The following is a 21,952-nucleotide window of genomic DNA, read 5'->3' as shown; positions in this document are numbered from 1 at the left end:
GCCTTGGGTCATTTTTAGGGCGGCTGATTTTCATCTTCTCTCCATCCCCACTTGGTAGCACATGAGCGGTAATGTTGGCCATGCTCATCCCTGTCCCTCTTACCCATCTGAAAATGTTAACGATTGCTCGGAGCTCCTTTGATCCTTCGTTGTTGTGGTCCCAAATGGAAACCCCAAAACTTTGTCATGCCTATGTCACTATCATTCCCCTCAATTGTTGCGAATAGAAAATTTTGATTTGGCTGGGTAGCCATTTGTGGCTCCATTGAAGCTAGCTCCTCATGGAAGGATTTTGGTTATAAACCACCTACCCTCCCTCTTGCTAGCTTTTTCCATCGGGCAATGTGAGACGTTGTTCTCCTTATTGTGAAGTTAAGGGTTGGCATTCCTTTCAAAGTGCACATTGTCCATGGTTGCGTTGTCTTCGAGGTTTTGATAGATGTTGTTATCACAAAATCAGGTACTAAGGGCTGCCAATTAGCAAGATTTTGTGTAACTATTTCAAACCAGGCTTTAGACTAAGGCTTAGCCTCCTTAGTCAGAGAGGGCTCTCTCACAGATTATGAATATTGACTAATGTCAAGGAAAGGTGGCTAACTCTTATAAGACACCTGAAAAATATGCTGGCTGGACAAATATCAAATTGATTACCATTGGGCTTATGGAGTCTCACACATCTCAGCAAACAAAAAACACTATCTTTTCATAGAAATCAGGGCACTTTACATATAATGTTCAAACACAACTTACATAAAACACAGTTTGCCAAAGCATACAGGAAGTCAGAGCATGATACATGAGTTCTGAGTGATTATGCAATAACAAAACTGTAAAAGAACACTAAGAGAATAAACCATCATACATTTGAACAATAAGATCTATTGAGAATCCTGTAAAGAAACAACAGTCATTTGCATTACTGAAATCTGCTTTACATAAACCAAAATAGACTTGTCTTTTGTCAAAACATCCAACCCCAATTACATCCAAGTCTGATCTATATATAGGGCCACATTCTTAACCACCTTGAGCCTCCTCCTCCAGCATGAGGGGAGCTCGAAGACTGCTATTAACTACTCCTATCTACTGTTTAACTAATTCATTAAATACATAAGTGCTGAACTGTAATTACATAGAGTCCTAATTTAATCAAAACTCAAAATCTGTCCTCCTCGTAGCATGATTCCTTCTTGATTCTTGACACATGTCTTCTTTCTGTTTTGGTCGAGATATCTTGGAGGAGAATGCAACGAACAAGCTGGCTTTGGATACTGGCTGCGTAGATGGTTCATTAATCAACAAGATAAGTGCCCTGTTTTCCCGGTCCTTGTCTCCCATCATTCTTCACTAATTAAGGAACATGTTCCCAGCTCTTTAATTCCTCAGAAACAACTAACATCACCATATTCTCCAATGAGCTGGAAGACTTGTTGAGTGAACAAGTGTATAAACCAAAATCTCTGGTAACCCTAACCAGAACCCTAACAATTCGGTAATAAAGTACCTTTAACAAAGCTTTAGCTAAAGACAAAATATTTCACCTTTTGCAAAAGGCACACTTGTCATTCTCTGCATAGCTAGGATAGCCTCATGTGGTCTCCCTTATGTTCCCAAAGTGTTTCTTTCAAAAATGTGCTGATCTCAGCATTAAACTATTTGTTTTCCTCATAAAACAGCACCTACAGTAGTTTCGTAGCGCGCTACGAAACTGCTGTTTTTGCTAAAACAGAGTGCATTTGTCTTAAGGCATTCTTTGCTTGAATTTCTGACTCTTTAGACTTCTTCCACAGGTATCAAAGACTTATATGACTTCAAAATAATGGAGCTTAAACAAAATTGACCCAAAAATAAGAATGGCACCTTTTTCTTCAAATCAGTGAGCTAGTTGACCTAGCTGTATCTTCAAATTTGCAATTTCCTTCTTCAAAGCTTTGCTTTTAGCTCTCAGGGTCATGTTCATTTTTCTGACATGTTTAGCTTGTTTGAGGGCTGGAACCGACCATGTATACACATCAGCCACTGAATCTACCTGACTCACTAGGCTTTTGCTACCCTTTAACACAGCTCTTCGATAGTTGGCATACCTAACTGCACGCTCCTTAGTAACATTCTTTACTGGGGCAACTTCATCTTTTGCTGTTCCTGCTTGATTCTTTATAGCTATAACATTTCCTCCTTGGGTAATGATAACCTTTCTGTTCTTATCTTTATGCTTTACTGCCTCCACTGTTTTGGTCAATACTTCAATTACCTCTGTTCTGGGCATCTTTACAGCTTTCTCTCCTTTATGCACTTTCTCAGCTTCTCTAACTTGCTTCCTTGTAATCGGCCTTCGTGGTTTGAACATAAACTCCTCACTAGGCTCATCAAACCTTAATCTCTTCGAAGCTTTTGATTTCTTAGTGCTCTCAGGAGATGATTGAGTCAAATCAATATGCATGGGTTCAAGATGCACTGGTTCTTCCTGCTCAAATTCAATGGCCTCAAGCGAATCACTTAAGCTGGCCTTTGATATTGGACTTTCCTCAATAGCTACTGATTTGCCCTTCTCCTTGCTTAATTGACCCCTTGTTTTAACTCTTGATGCTCTTTCAGACCCAGCTGATCCATGTACATCTTTCTTGTGCTTAACCTTGTCCTTTGATGATGGCTGAGGTGGCTCTTTAATCACCAAGGGCTTTACTGGTTTGTTCAACTGAGATTTAGTTTTCTTTTTCTCCCTAGCCTCCTTCCTAAGCTCAGCTATTGTAGGTTCTTCCATTGATTCTTCTCTTTCTCTAACCGGCTATGGGGTGAGGCCTGTCTTACTCTGGAAACCGGCCATATAGATGAAAGAATTCCAATCCCTACCAATTTTTTGAAGACCATCCAGCACTAACAGTTTGACTAGACCATGATGAAATAGTGATGTCTCACAATCATCCCTTTTCAATTGGACCTTGTCACACATCTTGCTGAGGCTACGAAACAAGTAAAATGGGATATCTATAGATGCTTTACCCGTAAAATGCAACAACAACTTAAAATGATAGGAATAAACCTTATTATATCTACCCTCACAAGTCAAATACTTTTGAATACAGGTAAGAAGCATAGCATAGTTCTCCTTAACATAGCTTCTAGGCACAACCTTGGTTAAATCTTCATTCACATAGGCTTCCTTCAAGAACTCTTTGCAGGGGTTCATATCAAATTTGAAGTTTTTAAACCACTCCTGCCCCCCTCTGGGAATCTCAGTTACACTAGCAATAGCCTCTGGAGATACTGGGAATTCTAACATAGATACCTTAGAATTTAAACCTGTAAAATTCAAGGCAAACTCTTTTGTTACCTGAGCATGACCACCCTTCAGCTTTTCACAGAAACTCCAGCAACCAGCATCCTTAAAAGCTTTTCTAACACCTTCATCTCTCAATGCAAGGTCCAATCCTTCAGGCTCTGCCCTCTGACACCTTCCAGACCGATGCTCCTTCTTCTCCATTCCGCTTTTGAAATCTTTCGCACAGCAAAACACCACCAGCCTCAACTCGAATAGCAAATTCAAATTTTAGAACGCAGGATCGCTTGCAATTAGGCTCTCTTGAAGAAGAAACTTGGGTTCATTTTCAATTCAAATGTCTTAACATATAAGTTGGCCACTCTATGCATTATTAACAAACATCATGACACAACCATGCATGACAAAACCGTTTGAATGACCTTAATGTGCATGACTATGAACCTATTGGTGGAATGATGGCTCATAAGTGCTTGGAAGGTATGCCAACTGACAATAACCGGACGGACACAATGACTCATCCCCAGACATGACATTTTAAGAATCTGCGCTGCAAAATCCCCGAATCCGCGATTTCGTAGCGCAGACAGTTATAATTTAGCAGAATGCGCTGCGAAATGGCTGGATACTGACACGCTGCGAAAAGGCTAATTCATCATTGCGCTGCAAAATCAACCAATAAAACTGCGCTACGAAAATGTGAAAAGGACCAACGATGTATACAAGATAAGACATGTCTTATTCAATCATGATGGAGGATGACTAACGGTTTTGAAAATGATTCACATCAATATCATTGAAAAACATGACCCCTAAGTGGTAAACATAGGATAACAACCATTTGACACCCATTTTTGACAATGAAACTTTGGACAAAATTTATGTACATGTGACTGCAGTTCTAGGTGATAACCGATGTGTTGGTCCATATGTTTGATCGAGTGGTCGGCTTTTTCCTTGCATCTCACGTGCATGGCAGGTTTTTGCGGTTGGAAATGTTAAGTCACAATGTTTATGGGCATTTGTTGTTTCAATTGTGTATGCGCTCATGGTCCAATGGGGATGAGGCTTGCTATGTCGATGGTGGGGGCTATCTGGAAGAAATATTTCGAGGTGGAAAGCTTCGACCTCCCTCATCTGCATGGAGGTGTCTGTAGGTGAAAATTATTCATTGTCCAATTGCTAAAGTTGTGGGAAATCTCCTAGGTTGCATGTACGTAGGGTGTGTGGGGTGTAGAGCTGCATGATCCCTCCTCCTGTTTGGATATGTTCTTGTATTGTGTAACGAGCCTCTTGATTTGCATTTATTTCCTTCCTTTGCCTTCGCATCATGGCTTCCGTAGGTAGTCAAGTGATCAAGGTCCACTATTGCTACTGTCTGGGTGGACTCCTAGGTGGCCTCAATGCAGGGCAGGGAGGGTCGAGGGGAATTTCTAACAGAGGTTGTGGGCTCGGTTGGTCTTGTTTTATTTCCTTCCATTTCCTTTGCATTGAGGCTATCGCAGGTGATCATGTGATCAACATCCATCGTTGCTGCTATCTGGGTGGACTCCAAGGTGGCCTCTGTGTGAGGAGGGGAGGGTTGGGGGGCATTTCTAGGGGAGGTATCGAGCTCATTTTGTCTTTTATTATTTCCTTCCCTTGCCTTCGTGTCAAGGTTTCCACAGGCGATCATCCAATCGAGGTCCATTGTTGCTGCTATCCGGGTGGACTCCTAGGTGGCATTTGTGTGGGGTGGGAAGGGTTGGGATTCATTTATAATATAGAGGTTGCATGGCTGGTCATTCTCCATTTATTTCCTTTGCATCGAGGCTTCCACAGGCAATCGGGAGATTGAGGTCCACCATTGCTGCTATCTGGGTGGACTCCGAGGTGCCCTCGGTGTGAGGCGTGGAGGATTTTAGAGGCATTTTCTAAGGGAGTGTGTTAGTGATTGCCTGTTTTCTTGTTGGTTAGGGCATGGTTGCAAACTTTGAAGTGGCCTTGGTGCATTGTGGCTCAATAGGACTACCCATTTCTTCACCATGTCCTTGGCATGTTGCGTCTGCTTCCTTCTTGGGATACAATAGGTGCAAGGCATAAAAGTTTTACATGATATTTTGATATCTCTTTGACTTGATGGGTGTTCAGGTTGTCTCTTGGTAAGAGAGCGCCCAGAATGCCCTTTGAAGTGGGAGGGTGAAACCTGGTTGATCCTGTCAGTAGTCATATGCTTGTCTCAAAGATTAAGCCATACATTTCTAAGTATGTCATACTTAGTATGAACTAATTTAGACTATGAAACTGCAGATGGCTCATTAAATCAATTATAGTTTTTTTGATGGTACCATACTACTTGGATAACTGTAGTAATTCTAGAGCTAATATGTGCACCAAGTCCCGACTCTTTGTAAGGGATGCATTTTTTAGATAAAAGGCCAACGCAGGCTTGCTCGCTTCTTGTTGAATCACGATAACTCGACGGATCACACAGCCCTTGTGCTAGTGATGCTTCATTCAAATTTTTTCCCTATCAACTTTCATTGGTAGGATAGAGGCCTACCATGGTGGTGACAGGTGATGATGAATTAGGGTTTGATTCTAGAGAGGGAGCCTGAGAAATGGCTACCACATCCAAGGAAGGCAGTAGGTGCACAAATTACCCAATCTTGACATGGGGAGGTAGTGACAATAAATAACAATACTGGGTGTTATAGACATTTTTTTGCCTTACAACATGAAGCATGAAATGTCAATAATCTGAGGGATCCAAAGTCCCTAAACATGTTGTTCCTACCCCTAGAGGAACAAGGTCACTGGGTCAGCAAACCACAGCACTTCAAATCAGTTATCCACTAAAAAACACTCAAAAACAGGTCAATTCTGGATCATGTCAACTGCTCCACTGAACATCTGCGCTGAATGTCAACTGCTCCATGGTCTACCTGCGCTGAATGTCAACTTCAACAAAGGCTACCTGCGCTGAGCGAGTTTGGACATGTGGAGGAATCTTTCCTCAATGTGCCAGTGCCCAGGAAGCTTCCAAAATGACACTTGGATCAAAAGATTCGCCTAAGTGATGAGTAAGAGGTTCTAAAACTCCAAGTGGAAGGTAGGATCTCCAAGTGGACTCAAGAACTAAAGAACAACTAGAGTTGAAGAGGACACTAGTCACACATTAATCTGACTCATCTTCACTCCAAAACTCTATATAAGGATCTCATCCCATGGGATCTAGAGGCCGGAATTTTGTGCAAAGAATTGCTGTTGGTTTACAGTTGGGATTATTGGGTGATTGCTTGAAGGAGGTGAAGAGGAGATTTCTTTCCGTCGGGAAGGTGATGTTGGATTGGGCCTCTTATGGTTGTATCACCACCTGAACCTTACTTTCTTCCATTAATAAAGCATTTGAGGTTCTTCTATTCGCATGTGTTTCAATGATGTATTGTCTTACTTGCATATTTGATTTATTCTAATCCTTGAATCAATTATGAATGCATGTTTCTTGTAGTTTCCTTTTCTTGTCTTGTTCGCAGGATCTTGTGTAGCTGGGTCCGTGAGAAGACAAGGAGCTGGGAGCAAGCAGCCAGGAGAGAAGATTGGATCGGCCATTCGCGAAAGACATCAGTGAGTGGATCTCTTCCTTTCCTCTTTTGCATGTCATAAAGAAGTAATCTTAGATAGCTTTGCTTTGATTGTTGCTAAGGATCTATCACCCTTAGAGTGGGATAGGGTCATTCCGTATTGGATAATTTTCCCAACAACAAATTGGCGACTCCGCTGGGGATCGTATCTTGTTGGTAGCTTGTGTTTCTTGCTATTCATTTCCTAAACAAAGGGAGTACCGAATCGAATTGCATTTGAGTCCTTCGAATGCAAAGTAGAGGGCAGCTACTCTAGCTCAGTTCTGGGCATGTTTATGATTTGAAGAGCTGATCCACAAGGACTCTAAATAGCTCTTGGTGATAGTCTTCATCTTCCTTTAATCATCCTCTAGTGTGTACTTGATTGGTAGCCTCTGATTTGGCCTAAAACAGTTGATTTTTGAGCAATCTGTGACCCGGAATCTGAGAGAAACGAGAGTTTTCTCTTCAGCGCCACTGCAGTGAAGGCTCTCTGTGTTTCAACGCAGGTCCCGAAGGGACTACCTGCGTTGAATGTCAAACTGACAGTGCAGAGCCTGCGCTGAACCAGTTTTGCATTGTGCAACTGGGGTTCCCTGCCTTCTGTTGCCCAGTTTTCAGTATTGTTTTTGCAGCCTGCTATCAACCTGTGTACCCATCTGAAACTACCTTTCTTTGCCATCATTCCGCCTCGGTTGTATGAAGAAACCGTGATTGTTCTTTTTGTATTTCTTAAATCATTTACAGTTTCCCATAACGAAAGTGAACTAGTCTAGCTGTGGCCTCTTAGATCTAGACCTGTGATAAAGTGTCGTTTTGATCCTAAGAGTTAGTTTATTTGCTGTTCATAGCTGATTGAGCATTTGCCTTCGTCATATAGTTCGAATTTAAATATTTGTAAGTGTTGAAACAAGTAGATCTTAAGGTGTTCTTTTGATTTTGGACAAAAGCTTGTTTGCTTTCTCTTGAAATTGAATTCGAAATTATACAACAACTTTCTTTTTGTGATACATCGACATTAAGGAAGAAGAAAAGAAATACCTGCATTGTGCATGTGCATTTTGACAGTTTGCATGTCGATTTAGGAAAAGTGCATCAGTGTGTGCTCTATGATCTGTGTGAAAAGTTGATGTCTTTCTTTTCCCTCAGTGGTTAAGATTTTCATAAGTTGAAAGAATTGAAAAAGCTTGCTTATCATTCTTAGACTGCATTTAGGAGTTGTACCATACATCACATGGTGATCCATAAAGGCAAACTACTAAGCAAGATCAACCTAAAATGAACTGAATTTACATAAAAACGCTTTGAAACATAACGAAACACATAGAGGTCTAAGCTAGAGACGTGTTCCGGCGTCGTTAAACGTGATATCTTAGCGTCGAGTGGTTGGGTGATTCCTCCACGGTGAAGCGATAAGTATCAATACGGACTTGTGCTCCCACGTACCGTCACGTATATATTGGGAGACCCCTATAGGAATAAAGCCTTTATCCATAGGAAGCCGTGTCGGCCAACCTACTGATCGCAATGCAGTGAACACAGCATTCACGAAGATCGACCACTCGTACCGTAAAACGTATTCTGTGGTTTTGCGAAAGGTTTGGCACACCCTCTGCTTAGAACTCCAGAGTAGTTTCTTTTGGCCTTTTTCAAACTCTATAACTGAAAAAGTCCATCCGAGCATTTGTCACTTCGGGCTCGTTAATACATCGAAGGAGACTAGAGTCATCTTTAGCTTTTTCTCGACTCTTAAAAAGTGAAAAAGCAAGTTGTGTCTAAAGCGTCGTCATATAAAATTAATTTTAAACGGAACATAATCACCTCTTATTCCTGCGTTGATCTTTAGGTTGAGAACATGGAACACACCAACCAAGGAATTCCCCATGATGGAAATCCTAGCCCTTTCTCCTCTTGGGGAGAAGTTGGTGCGCCCCACATGGCCACATTGTCGCTTCCAGGGCTGACAATTGGCCTGCCGATTTGGCTATTCTCAACCAATGTAGTTCAGAACACCACGGTTCCTGAACAGTCGAGTCAACAGTTAGATCAGTCTAGAGCTGCCCTCCAGCCTTCCACTTCTTATAAATCTTCCTCCAATCCTTCCTCTTCGAAAGGTAGAGCCGGCAAAGGCCAAGCTCCCACGGAGAAGAAGGAGAAGAAGAAGAAGGAAAAGAAGAAGAAGGAGCCTAAGGCAACTGGGGGCAAGCAAAAGACATCTGACAAAAATCCACACATAGCACGGACCGGGCCTAAATCGCCATGTGTCATATGTAGAGGAGACCACTTCCACCGAGATTGTCCCTGTATTCCCCGGATACTAAGGGACTGGTCCCCTCGTTTGAATAGTTCGGAAGCATCAACCTCTGATAGCCATGTTGAATGCTTACCGTCAATCAGCGAAAGTGAAGGTTCTAGACAAATAGAGGGAGCAAGATTCCCCTGCAGACTGTGTGAAGGCAATCACGCCATCCGCCGTTGTCCCTTCTTAGACGAAGCAAAGAGAGGTTTGGAAGATCGACCGGTTTCACCGTTACGACTTCCTCTTGGATACGAAAAACTCGCGCCAAGTCCTTCGTTGGTTGAAAATAAAACTGTTTCGTTCAAGTGGTCAGCTGAAGCGTCAGTCACTGAAAATGAACCTACTGAATCCAGACCGGACGAAAGTCCAAAGGTCGAAACGGCAGTTGACCCGGTTCTCCCTTCAGAAGTTTCATCTTCAAATGACACCGTCACTGAAGATTCATCTTCAGCTGACACCCTCACTGAAGAGAATAAGGATGACACCATCCAGATTCTTTTCATCAACACCGATTCTGATGAGAATCAGGGCAATGCGCCCACTCCTTTATCGCAGGAAGGAGCATCGTCAGGGTCATATTCGGCCGTGTATTCGGTCCCACCACCAAGCAACCTGGTTGTGTCCTTTGATTGGAACCAATTAGGCAGACCCCGGTTACCAGCCAGTACACCATTCAGAATTATAGTCCAAATATACATAATGGTGATGGCTGGAACTATCATTGATGAAGGGGCATCTGTGAGTATCCTTTCCTCTATTGCTTGGAAAGCACTGGGTTCCCCGGCGCTTTTGCCTGAGATAAGAAATCTCTCAGGTTTTGATAAAGGAACCAGTCGACCATTAGGGATCGTCCCCAATGTGCCCATTACATTGAAAGGGAAGGCCGTTAAATTAAACGTGATGGTCGTCCAGGGACCCTTGGATTATAACCTACTCCTTGGACGAGACTATATATATTGCATGGGAGCAATAGTCTCCTGACTCTTTAGAGTAATGTGTTTTCCACACGAAGGAAGAATGGTCAAGCTCGTAGACCAAATTTCATTTCCGGGATCACGCATCGCAAATAGTCACATACCAACCCTAAATGGTCTATTCAATCAAGAAAGGTCTCCACCCCTGGTTCTTCTTCCTGATGAGTGCGAGTGATTCGGGAGAATAGGGCTGGAACCCAGGGGGCATGCATCCTGGTCTGCTTTGGGCAGAGGAAACCCTAGGCATAAGGTAGAATTTCCTTGGGAGAATATGACTAGTCCGTACCCCGTCCCCTCCTTCTTCTTCGTAAAAGAAGAGCCGGCAAAAAGCCAAGCTCTCATGAAGAAGAAGGTGTAGAAGGAAGTGGGGTTGTTTTGGAAAAAGATTCTTTTGTTAAAGTTATGTGTTTAAGGCAGCGCCACTCACCTTTGTCTATTTTAAGTAGACAATGCCAAGGAAGTGTTTTGTTTGAAAGATTAACAGAACAATCTTTGGGTAACCTGAAAGAGGTAAGCCTCCCTCAAACCCACAAATGTTTTGTCTTTGAGAAGTGTTCTTCTCTTGTCACAAATAGCTGGTTAAAAATTGGGCTAACGAGAAGACAAGTATCGTATAGACCCGTTAAAAAATAACGAGAAGACAAGTATCATTAACATTAGAATAGCAAGACGACAAGTAGCTGTGAACACCCAAAGAAAAGCAGAAGTGGGAGAGAGGAGGGGCAACCTTGAAATTGTACTTTATACCTGGGGGCATGCAAACCTTTTGGAACGCAAGCAAGGAGCGATTATTTATCTGTTTTTTGGATTAGTCGTGACCCAAACTTTCATAAAGAAAGGATATGGAGCAAAGCGTAGTGAGATGAAGCTCCTTAAAAAATAGCGAGCTCTAGGAGACAGTTCTTATCTTATGACTGGTAAAAACGAGCAGTTTTGGCAAAGTTCATGCTCGTTAAAAAATAAACGCAAAACGAGCAGTTTTGGCAAAGTTCATGCTCGTTAAAAAATAAACGCAAAACCGAGCAGTTTTAGCAAGAGTTCATGCTCGTTAAAAAATAAATGCACCTATGAGCAAGCTTCCCCCAGAGTTCAAGCTCATTAAGAAAAAATGAACCGGTAAATAACCATTTGAGACCATAGATTCATCAGCCATAAAATCCTTGGTCGTGTTTGCACCGTCACCTCCACTTTTCATTTGGCCGATCATTCACATCCACTTGATTGTTTACCTATTTTGAGGAACAGCTGCAAAGAGTGATTTCACCTAGCCATCCTTGTGACATTGCCGTGATTGGAAATTCCAACCTGTACCTGGAATCTGCTGCTATCCCTGTTTATCACTCGTTCCTCAAAATACGAGTCTTCTTTGAGCTCTTTTCACTGACTCGTAAAATATGAAAAGTTTGCCGAGTTTTGGTCTTCCAGCTCGTTAAAAGGACCAGAAGAGTTATCCCTCCTCTAGATTTTAATCTTTTTGGACCTGAGGGATTATTGCACAAAAAGATCGAGTGCTTGTCTAGTTCGGCTCGATAAAACTATCGAACATTCATCCCTTCTGTATTGTTTTATAATTTTTCGGACTTAAGGGATTAGATGACGAAAAAGGACCTTTGGAGTTAACTTTACATACCCTTTTAGACTCTCTAAAAATGAAAAGGACCGAGTTGTCTTTGTCGCTAGACTCGTTAAATATATTAAATAGCGACAAACTTGTCTTTAGACGAGAACGAGTTTCCCTATCGCTAGGCTCGTTAAAACATAGCGATGGGCTTGCCCGAAGGGCAGGTTATAGAACAAGCATAAGTTATCCTCCTCAAGCTTGACAAAAATAAAGAGGTACTGGTCAGAAATGACTGGGGAAAAATTGGGAGAACCTCAAAGCTTAATGGTAGCAAGTCGCTCTTGAACATGACACTTTTGCCTCCGTACCACATCGGGTTGGGTTGTTTCATTCACCGGTCTCATCACCATGGTCTCGCCATACCATCCACATTTGGGGTAATTCTACCGATCCATCACATCAATGTCGTTATATGTTCAAGAGATGTCATTCAGGAAAAGTCAACTGTGTCCCATCCACTGCCATACATCATCTTTCATCCTTTCATGACTGCCACCCTGAATCATATTTCACAGATCGTTTTCACCTTCATCACAATCACTAGCTCCGTTCCGTGTCACTGATGTGGGATTCATTAAGGCCCTCCTTTGATGGATCGCTTCTTGTCGACATCAGTTCATTATCCAAGAAGTTGATCTAGGAACACCCCCCAGTACTTTGAAGCTTGCATGCCTCAATGGCAAGTTTCTCACTTCCGGTGACAGGTATACATCAATGACCTTCGACCGGGAGATTTTGCGTGGTGTTCGATGCCAAGTCCTATATTCACACCATGTGAATTGTGCTGCAGTACCTTGAGGGTCATCATCATTATCGGTGATTCCTCTCGCCCTTGTTAACAGTTTACATTATTGACTGGTAATCAAGCGATGTCTTTCCATGTTCGACTCCAAGAAATTCTCACATGGATTGACTTGTACTTAGAGTGAAGATCAGACAAGTTTGAAGACCCCGGATCTAGTTTCATCCATCCGGGCTGCGATATATATTCAGGAAATAAAGAACATTGACATGTGCAGCAGATGATCATCCTACTCAAAGGATGATAATTTCAGCAGAGAATTATCAGTCTACCATCAGACGATCGTCTGTTCTATGTACAAAAAATGTATTTATAAAGCTGAGCATGGGGAATGCCCGCCTCGGCTAGATCATGAAAGCAGTATGAAAAATAATGTATTGTATTGTATCTTATTACAGGTCACCTCCCGGCGATTGAATGAACTTCGGATCCTCCTAATAAAGCATTTCACCCGATAAACGACCTCATACTTTAGGGGGCAACTGTTATAGACATTTTTGTGCCTTACAGCATGAAGCATGAAATGTCAATAATCTGAGGGATCCAAAGTCCCTAAACATGTTGTTCCTACCCCTAGAGGAACAAGGTCAGCAAACCACAACACTTCAAATCAGTTCTCCACTAAAAAACACTAAAAAACAGGTCAATTCTGGATCATGTCAACTGCTCCACTGAGCATCTGCGCTAAATGTCAACTGCTCCATGGTCTACCTACGCTGAATGTCAACTTCAACAAAGGCTACCTGCGCTGAGCGAGTTTGGACATGTGGAGGAATCTTTCCTCAATTTGTCAGTGCCCAGGAAGCTTCCAAAATGACACTTGGATCAAAAGATTCGCCTAAGTGATGAGTAAGAGGTTCTAAAACTCCAAGTGGAAGGTAGGATCTCCAAGTGGACTCAAGAACTGAAGAACAACTGGAGTTGAAGAGGACACTAGTCACACATTAAGCTGACTCATCTTCACTCCAAAACTCTATATAAGGATCTCATCCCATGGGATCTGGAGGCCGGAATTTTGTGCAAAGAATTGTTGTTGGTTTATAGTTGGGACTATTGGGTGATTGCTTGAAGGAGGTGAAGAGGAGATTTCTTTCCGTCGGGAAGGTGATGCTGGATTGGGCCTCTTATGGTTGTATCACCACCTGAACCTTACTTTCTTCCATTAATAAAGCATTTGAGGTTCTTCTATTCACATGTGTTTCAATGATGTATTGTCTTACTTGCGTATTTGATTTATTCTAATCCTTGAATCAATTATGAATGCATGTTTCTTGTAGTTTCCTTTTCTTGTCTTGTTTGCAGGATCTTGTGTAGCTGGGTCCGTGAGAAGACAAGTAGCTGGGAGCAAGCAGCCAGGAGAGAAGATTGGATCAGCCATTCGCGAAAGACATCAGTGAGTGGATCTCTTCCTTTCCTCTTTTGCATGTCATAAAGAAGTAATCTTAGATAGCTTTGATTTGATTGTTGCTAAGGATCTATCACCCTTAGAGTGGGATAGGGTCATTCCGTATTGGATACTTTTCCCAACAACACTGGGCTCATCGAGTCTGGTAATTGGAATGAGTACAATCTAAATCTCTTAATGAGGATCCATTGGAGGACAAGCCTGGTGCCAGTAGCTACAGTAATTCTAGCTCCAATAGTGTATATTTAAGTTGTTGCAGTTAAAAAGCTCGTAGTTGGATCTTGGGTCATAAAGGTTGTCTGCCTACTCGGTGTACACCTGCCCTTCCATCCCTTTTGTCAGTGGCATGCTCCTAGCCTTAATTGGCTGGGTCACGGCTCCGACGCTATTACTTTGAAAATATTAGAGTGCTCAAAGAAAGCTTGTGCTCTAAATACATTAGCATGGAATAACATGATAGGAGTCTGGTCTTATTATGTTGGCCTTCGGGACCAGAGTATTGACTAATATGGACTATTGGGGGCATTTGTATTTCATTGTCAGAGGTGAAATAATTGGATTTATGAAAGACGGACCATTGCGAAAGCATTTTCCAAGGATGTTTTCATTAATCAAGAATGAAATATGGAGGCTCGAAGACGATTAGATACCGTCCTAGTCTCAACTATAAAGGGTGCCAACTAGGGATCGGTAAATGTTGCTCTAAGGACTCCTCCAGCACCTTCTGAGAAATCAGAGTGTTTGGGTTCCAGGGGGAGTATGGTCGCAAGGTTGAAACTTAAAGGAATTGAAAGAAGGGCACCACTAGGAGTGGAGCCTATGGCTTAATTTGACTCAACATGGGGAAACTTACCAAGTCCAGACATAGTAGGGATTGACAGATTGAGAGTTCTTTCTTGATTCTATGGGTGGTGGTGCATGGCCATTCTTAGTTGGTGGAGCGATTTGTCTAGTTAATTCTGATAATGAACGAGACCTCAGCCTACTAAATATCTACGTGGAGGTTCCCCTTCGCGGCCAACTTCTTAGAGGGACTATGGCCATTTAGGCCATGAAATTTTGAGGCAATAATAGGTTTGTGATTCCCTTAGATGTTCTGGGCTTCACGCATGCTACACTGATGCAGCCAACAAGTTTTTATTCCTGTTTCGAGATGTTCGAAAATTTTTCTCAAATTGCATCATGATGGGGATAGACCATTGCAATTATTGGTCTTCAATGAGGAATTCCTAGAAAGCGTGTGTCATTAACTCGTGTTGACTACATCCCTGTCCTTTGTACACACCCCCCGTCACTCCTACCAATTGAATTATCTGGTGAAGTGTTCGGATTGCGTTGACGATGGTGGTTTGCTGCCATCGACGTCGTGAGAAGTTCATTGAACCTTATCATTTAGAGGAAGGATAAGTCGTAACAAGGTTACTGTAGGTGAACCTATGGTAGGATCATTGATAGCAAAGGGTTTTATTTTTTGGTTCGGGTTGGTTGGGTTCCGATTTCAACGTGGGACTATGTGGTGTGTCTCTAGGGGAGCAGGTTTGGTGTTTGGTGGGAACATTGTTGGTTTCTTGTCTTGAGGTAACACTTTTTTTTGTGTGTGTGCTTGCAAGCCAAGCTTGTGCTTGTCCCATCCATCCTTTGTTTTTCTTTCCCCTAATATGTTTCTATAGGGAGTTTAGAAGCTTGTTTCTTGGGAGCCCTTCCAACGATCTATTCGGCCGGGCATGGTTGCTGCAGTTGAGGTGCTTGGGAAATACGATGGATAAATTTAGACTCATTCGTAGCGGCGGTGCTCGGTCTTTTGTTCATTAGAAGGCATGGGCCAAGGGTACGGGCTTCCATAGTTGGTTCTCTCCAAAGGTAGCAGTGGTTGATGGGTTGCTTGGGTGAGATTTTTTGCTGGTGGTTGGGTCGAGGGAGTGGTTGTGCATGCACCTAGTAGCTCATACCTTCCGTGAGTGGAAATGTTTGGGGTGGGGTCAATATGGGATGGATGAAGAGTGGTTCAACCCATTGGGCTAGCCACCCTAGTCCTCCCGACCGTTCCATGATATGCCCTCACAGAAGGGTTGGGTGTCCAGGTAATGAAAATCCCCTTCCTCGGTCTGAGCTCCATCAAGATCGCAATTTTCCCTGCCAATGGGCATGAGGGTGGCAATCTTATCTCTTGCCTTTGTCGTTGAGGTAATTCCTCATCCTCTCATGAGTCACTCCCCTTTTAAGGAAAAAATAAGTAGCGGGTTGTGTCTTTGTTCCTCCCTTTGGATTGTGGGTTTTTTGTGGGACTTGGTCATTTCTTTGTTTCATGGTGTGCACTTTGCAGACATCCATCTCTTTAGTGGCCTTGCACCATCGATGTATTTGTGACCTGTGGCTTTCTCCAGCATTGAGTGTCAGCACATGAAAACTCCTCTTTGGAGTTTGATTCTTGACCCCCATTGACTTTCTCGCTAGAAAGGTTGTTGGGTGTTTTGTACATGGAGGGTTGAAATAGCAGGGTGTGTTTGTTATTAGTAGTCTATTTGTCATTTGAAGCCTTGTGCTGGGTTAGGGGGTTGTTTACCTCTCAGTAACGTGCTCCAAACACTGGTCTCATAGCAACCCTTGTCTTTTCTAGTGGTCAAGTTTGGGTTGTGATTTATTTTCTTGGTTGTTTGATTGTTTTTTGTTATGTTGTAAGCTAGAAAGGATGTTGTATCGTAATGTATGTGGGAGGGTGTGAAGAGGTGGGATGATTTTTGATTGGGTGCCTTGTTTGATTCCTTTTTGGTTAGCGGACATCTACTCAGCGTGCTATTGAGATTCTCTCTTTCCTTGGGATCTTTGTTTCTTTGGTGTTGTTTTCCTCCCTTCTTCCTTTTGCCCCTAGCTTTATGGAGAAGAGGTGGGATTGTTGTGGATTGGTGCTTGGGAAGGATGAAAAGTAGTGCGAGTTCTCAAGGTGGCCATGCTAGTCCTTCTCGATCACCATCCCCTGTAGTTCCCCCTTTTTTGTGAAGGCACGAGGTTTGGGAAGCTTGTTCTCAGTTTGAGCCTCCTCTTGTGAGCTGGTAGCCACATTTGATATCTCTTTCTTTCATGTCCCTTCTTCCTTTTGCCCCCCAGCTTTATGGAGAAAAGGTAGGATTGTTATGGATTGGTGTTTAGGAAGGATGAAAAGCAGTGCAATTTCTAAGGGTGGCCACCCTAGTCCTTCTCAATCGTCATCCCCTATAGTTCCCCCAATTTTTGTGAAGGCACGGGGTTGGGGAAGATTATTCTCTATTTGAGCCTCCCCTTGTGAGCGGTAGACATGTTTGATATCTCTCTTTCTTTCATGTTTTTTTCTTCCTTTCTTCCTTTTGGCCCCTAGCTTTACGGAGTAAAGGTGGGATTTTTGTGGATTAGTGTTCGGGAAGGAAAAAAAGAATTACGATCTCCCAGGGTGGCCACCCTAGTCCTTCTCAATCCTCCTCCCCTGTAGTTCCCACCCTTTCTGCAAAGCACGGGGTTGGGGAAGCTTGTTCTCTATTTGAAGCCTCCCATTATGAGCCAGTAGCCATGGTTGATATCCCTTTCTTTCATGTTGTTTTTTTCCCTTCTTCCTTCTGGCCCATAGCTTTACAGAGAAAAGGTGGGACGTTTGTGGATTGGTGTTTGGGAAGGACGAAATGCAGTGTGAGCTCCCGGGTGGCCACCCTAGTCCTTCTTAATTTTCGTCCCCTTCAATTCCACCCCTTTTTGCAAAGGCACGAGGTTTGGGAGGCTTTTTCTTTGTTTGAGCCTCCCCTTGTGAGCCGATAGCCATGTTTGATCTCTATTTCTTTCACCTTGTTTTTTTCCCTTCTTCCTTTCGGTTTGTAGCTTTATAGAGAAAAAGGGGAATTGTTGTGGATTGGTGTTTAGGAAGGATTTAAAGTAGTGCAAGCTCTCGGGGTGGCCACCCTAGTCCTTCTCAATTGTTGTTCCATGCATTTACCCCCTTTTTTCAAGGGCGTGGGGCTCGAGGAGATTGTTCTTTGTTTGAGCCTCCTCTTGTGAGGGGGGTAGACACCTTTGTTTCTCTTTATTTCATGCGTTTTTGAATGCAATTTGTGCCCAAGGCCTTGGTCGAGGGCATGTCTATCTGGGCATCACATCCCATTCAAATTTGCTCCCTGAAATATGTTAGCGAGCATCGGAGCTGGTCATCCATGCCCAATGTGGTGCGGTTGGCTAAAATACCTCAAGCAATGTTTCGTGGTGTGCTTCAACGATCAGTGATCTTGTCCCCTTGGATGAGCAGTCGGCATTAGCCGATGCGGGCTTTCTGTGGCATCGCTTGAACTTTCTTTTCTCTCTCTTGTCCTCCCATCAGGTAGGGAAGATTTAGCTCCAACTTTGAGACCTTAGCTCAAGCGAAAACACTCGATGAGTTTAAGCATATAATTAAGCGGATGAAAAGAAACTTACAAGGATTCCCCTAGTAGTGGTGAGAAAACCGGGAAGAGCCGAACATGAAAATTGGGCGACAACGTCGCCTGAATTGTAGTCTGTAGAAGCGTCCTCAACAGCGGACCTAGGCCAAGTCCCTTAGAAGGGGGCACCTGAGAGGGTGACAGCCCTATCGAGCCAGGACCCTACCACATCATGAGGCATTATCGGCGAGTTGGGTTGTTTGGGAATGTAGCCCTAATTGGGTAGTAAATTCCATCCAAGGCTAAATACGGGCAAGAGACTGATAGTGAACAAGTACCACAAGGGAAATATGAAAAGGACTTTGAAAAGAGAGTTAAAGCGTGCTTGAAATTACTGGGAGCGAAGCATATGGAGGCTATTGATGCATCTCAGTCGGATGTGGAATGGCTCAAGCTGGTCTGTCACTCGACTTGAGGTGAAAACGAACACGAGCTACTACATCATCACAAGCATGGGTGGATTACTACCTATCGGATTGCTGTTGTGGTGGTTGAGAAACGAAGCGTGTGCCCTTGTGGCATGCCGTGAGCACCTACGCGCTCGTGGTGTTGATTGGTGGGCTTTCCATTTGACCTGTCTTGAAACACAGACCAAGGAGTGTAACATGTGTGGGAGTCAGCAGGTTTGAAAACCTACGAGGCGTACGGAAGTTGACAGGTGAGATCCCCTCTCTAGGGGTGTGCATCGTTGACTGAACTTGAGCTTACGTGAAGGGTTCAAGTGCGAGCACACTTGTTGGGACCTGAAAGATGGTGAACTATGCCTGAGCAGGGTGAAGCTAGAGAAAACTCTGGTGGAGGCTTGTAGCAATACTAATGTGCAAATAGTTTGTCTGAATTGGGTATAGGGGCGAAAGATTAATCAAACCATCTAGTAGCTAGTTTCCTCCAAAGTTTCCCTCTGGATAGTTGGAGCTCACACGCGATTTTTATCGGGTAGAGCAAATGATTAGAGGCATTAGGGGCATAACGCCCTCGACCTATTCTCAAACTTTAAATAGGTAAGAGGGTGCGGATGCTCTATTGGTAAGCCGAACTGGCGATGCGGGATGAACCGAAAGTCGAGTTATAGTGCCAAATTTCTCACTAACCTAGATCCCACAAAGGGTTTTGGTTGATTAAGACAAAAAGATGGTGGTCATGGAAGTCTAAATCTGCTAAGGAGTGCATAACAACTCACCTACCAAATCAAGTAGCCTCGAAAATGGATGGCGCTGAAGCGCGCAACCTATACTTGACCATCGAAGCAATTCCCTGGCTTCGATAAGTAGGAGGATGTGGGGGTCATTGACAAACCTTGGGCATGAGCTTGGGTGGATTAGCCTCAGTGCAGATCTTGGTGGTAGTAGCAAATATTCAAATGAGAACCTTGAAGACTGATGTGGGGAAAGGTTCCATGTGAACAACACTTGGACATGGGTTAATCGATACTAAGAGATTGGGAAGCCTTGTATCAAGTGTGCACTCTGCATGGGCATCGAAAGGGAATCAGGTTAATATTCTTGAATCGATACATGGCTGCAGGAAACAACATTAGGATATCTGGAGATGTTGCCAGGGGCCCTAGGAAGAGTTATCTTTTCTTTCTAACGACTTGCCCACCCTTGAATCTATTCACTCGAAGAGAGGGTCAAGCAGCTGGAAGAGCACCACACGTCTTGCAGTGTCTGATGTGCCCTTAGTAGCCCTTGAAAATATGGAGGACTAACTACCATTCATGCTGGGTCGTACTCATAACCGCATCAAGTATCCAAGGTGAAAAACCTCTGGTCAATAGAACAATGTAGGGAAGGGAAGTTGGCAAAACAGATCCATAACTTCGGGAAAAGGATTGGCTCTGAGGGTTGGGCCTAGGGGTCTACGCCCTCAACTCATGGGCTATTAGGAGTCTGCCTGAGCTGCTCTCGTGGCGAGGGTGGACAATCACGTGCCGATTGGGCTACGGGCGTAGAATTCCCCCTGCTAGGGGCTTTTCCCTAGGCATCGAACAGTCGACTCAAAACTGGTACAGACAAGGGGAATTCGAATGTTTAATTAAAAAAAATCATTGTGATGGTCCATGCAAATGCTAATGCAATGTGATTTATGCCCACTGCCCAAATGTCAAAGTGAAGAAATTCAACCAAGCGCGGGCAAATGACAGGAGTAACTATGACACTCTTAAGGTAGCCAAATGCCTTGTGATCTAATTAGTGACATGCATGAATGGATTAACGAGATTCCCACTATCCCTATCTACTATCTAGCGAAACCACAACCAAGGGAATGGGCTTGGCAGAATCAGCGGGGAAGGAAGACCCTATTGATCTTGGCTCTAGTCTGACTTTGTGAAATGACTTGAGAGGTGTAGAATAAGTGGGAGACGTTTTTGGTGCAAGTGAAATACCACTAATTTTAACATTATTTTACTTGTTCTGAGGGGCAGAGATGGGGAATTACCCTTGTTTTTGGCCTTAAGGCATGTTTCAACGGGTCGATCCAGGCATAAGACATTATCAGGTGGGGAGTTTGGCAGGGGAAAAACATCTTTTAAGAGATAACACATGTGTCCTAAGATGAGCTCAACGAGAACAGAAATCTCATGTGGAACAAAAGGGTAAAAGCTCATTTGATTTTGATTTCATTACAAATACAAACCATGAAAGCATGGCCTATCGATCCTTTAGATTTTTGGAATTTAAGGCTAGAGGTGTCAGAAAAGGTACCACAGGGATAACTAGCTTGTGGCAGCCAAGCGTTCATAGTGACATTTCTTTTTTATCCTTCGATGTTGGCTCTTCCTATCATTGTGAAGTAGAATTCACCAAGTGTTGGATTGTTCACCCACCAATAGGGAACGTGAGCTAGGTTTAGACTATCATGAGACAAGTTAGTTTTACCCTACTGATGAACCGCACTATAATAGTAATTAAACTTAGTACAAGAGGAACCGTTGTTCACACAATTGGTCATCGCGCTTGGTTAAAAATCCAGTGGCATGAAGCTAATGTGTGTCAGATTATGACTGAATGCCTCTAATTCAGAATCCATGCTAGAAGAGGTGAATGTCACTATTCGACTGTATCTCGACTCATAGTAGGGGCATCGCTTTGTTGCCCCCAGGGACCCATGTCATTTGCAAACCGTGACTGTGAAGCATCTTGGTCAAGGCAGCTTTCAAGTTCAATTCCAAATGGTCATTGAGAAGAATCCTTTGCAAATGACTTAAATATGCGACGGGGTATTGTAAGTGTAGAGAGGAGGAAGGACTTGACTTGTGCTTCGAGGATATTCTTGTCAAGGGTCTAGGACTTTTCAATGACCAATAAGAAGCTTCAATAAGAGAAATTTATGAAAGGGTTTTCCTCTATAAGAGAGAGAGGTTTTTCCCTGGAAAAGAGCCAACATCTTGTGTTCTTGTTTTTATGTTTCTGGCACTAGTTTGATGGAGTAAACACACATGCATTAATAAGAAGAGAATAAGATTAAGATAACAAGATAAATTGTAAAAAAGCTTCACAAATTGTTATCAAGTCTAGAAGAATCCCGCTATACCT

General features: G+C 43.1%; 1 non-coding gene and 1 pseudogene across 1 annotated transcript; both read left to right on the top strand.

Moving 5' to 3' along the window:
- The first annotated feature begins 14,076 nt into the window (after positions 1-14,076).
- Positions 14,077-15,431, top strand: LOC149157407 (18S ribosomal RNA; annotated as a pseudogene).
- Positions 15,432-18,342: 2,911 nt separating this feature from the next.
- On the top strand, positions 18,343-21,691 carry LOC149157406 (25S ribosomal RNA). The gene has a single exon (XR_016262138.1). It is a non-coding gene; the product is annotated as a 25S ribosomal RNA (ribosomal RNA).
- Positions 21,692-21,952: the final 261 nt, after the last annotated feature.

This window comes from Pinus tabuliformis, chromosome 5_2 (genome assembly GCF_031772625.1).
Source record: "Pinus tabuliformis cultivar Carrire ecotype Pingquan chromosome 5_2, CPIR1, whole genome shotgun sequence".
NCBI classification, from domain to species: Eukaryota; Viridiplantae; Streptophyta; class Pinopsida; order Pinales; family Pinaceae; genus Pinus; species Pinus tabuliformis.
The sequence above is the reverse complement of the archived record's forward strand: the minus strand, read 5'-3'. Positions and strand labels throughout refer to the sequence as shown.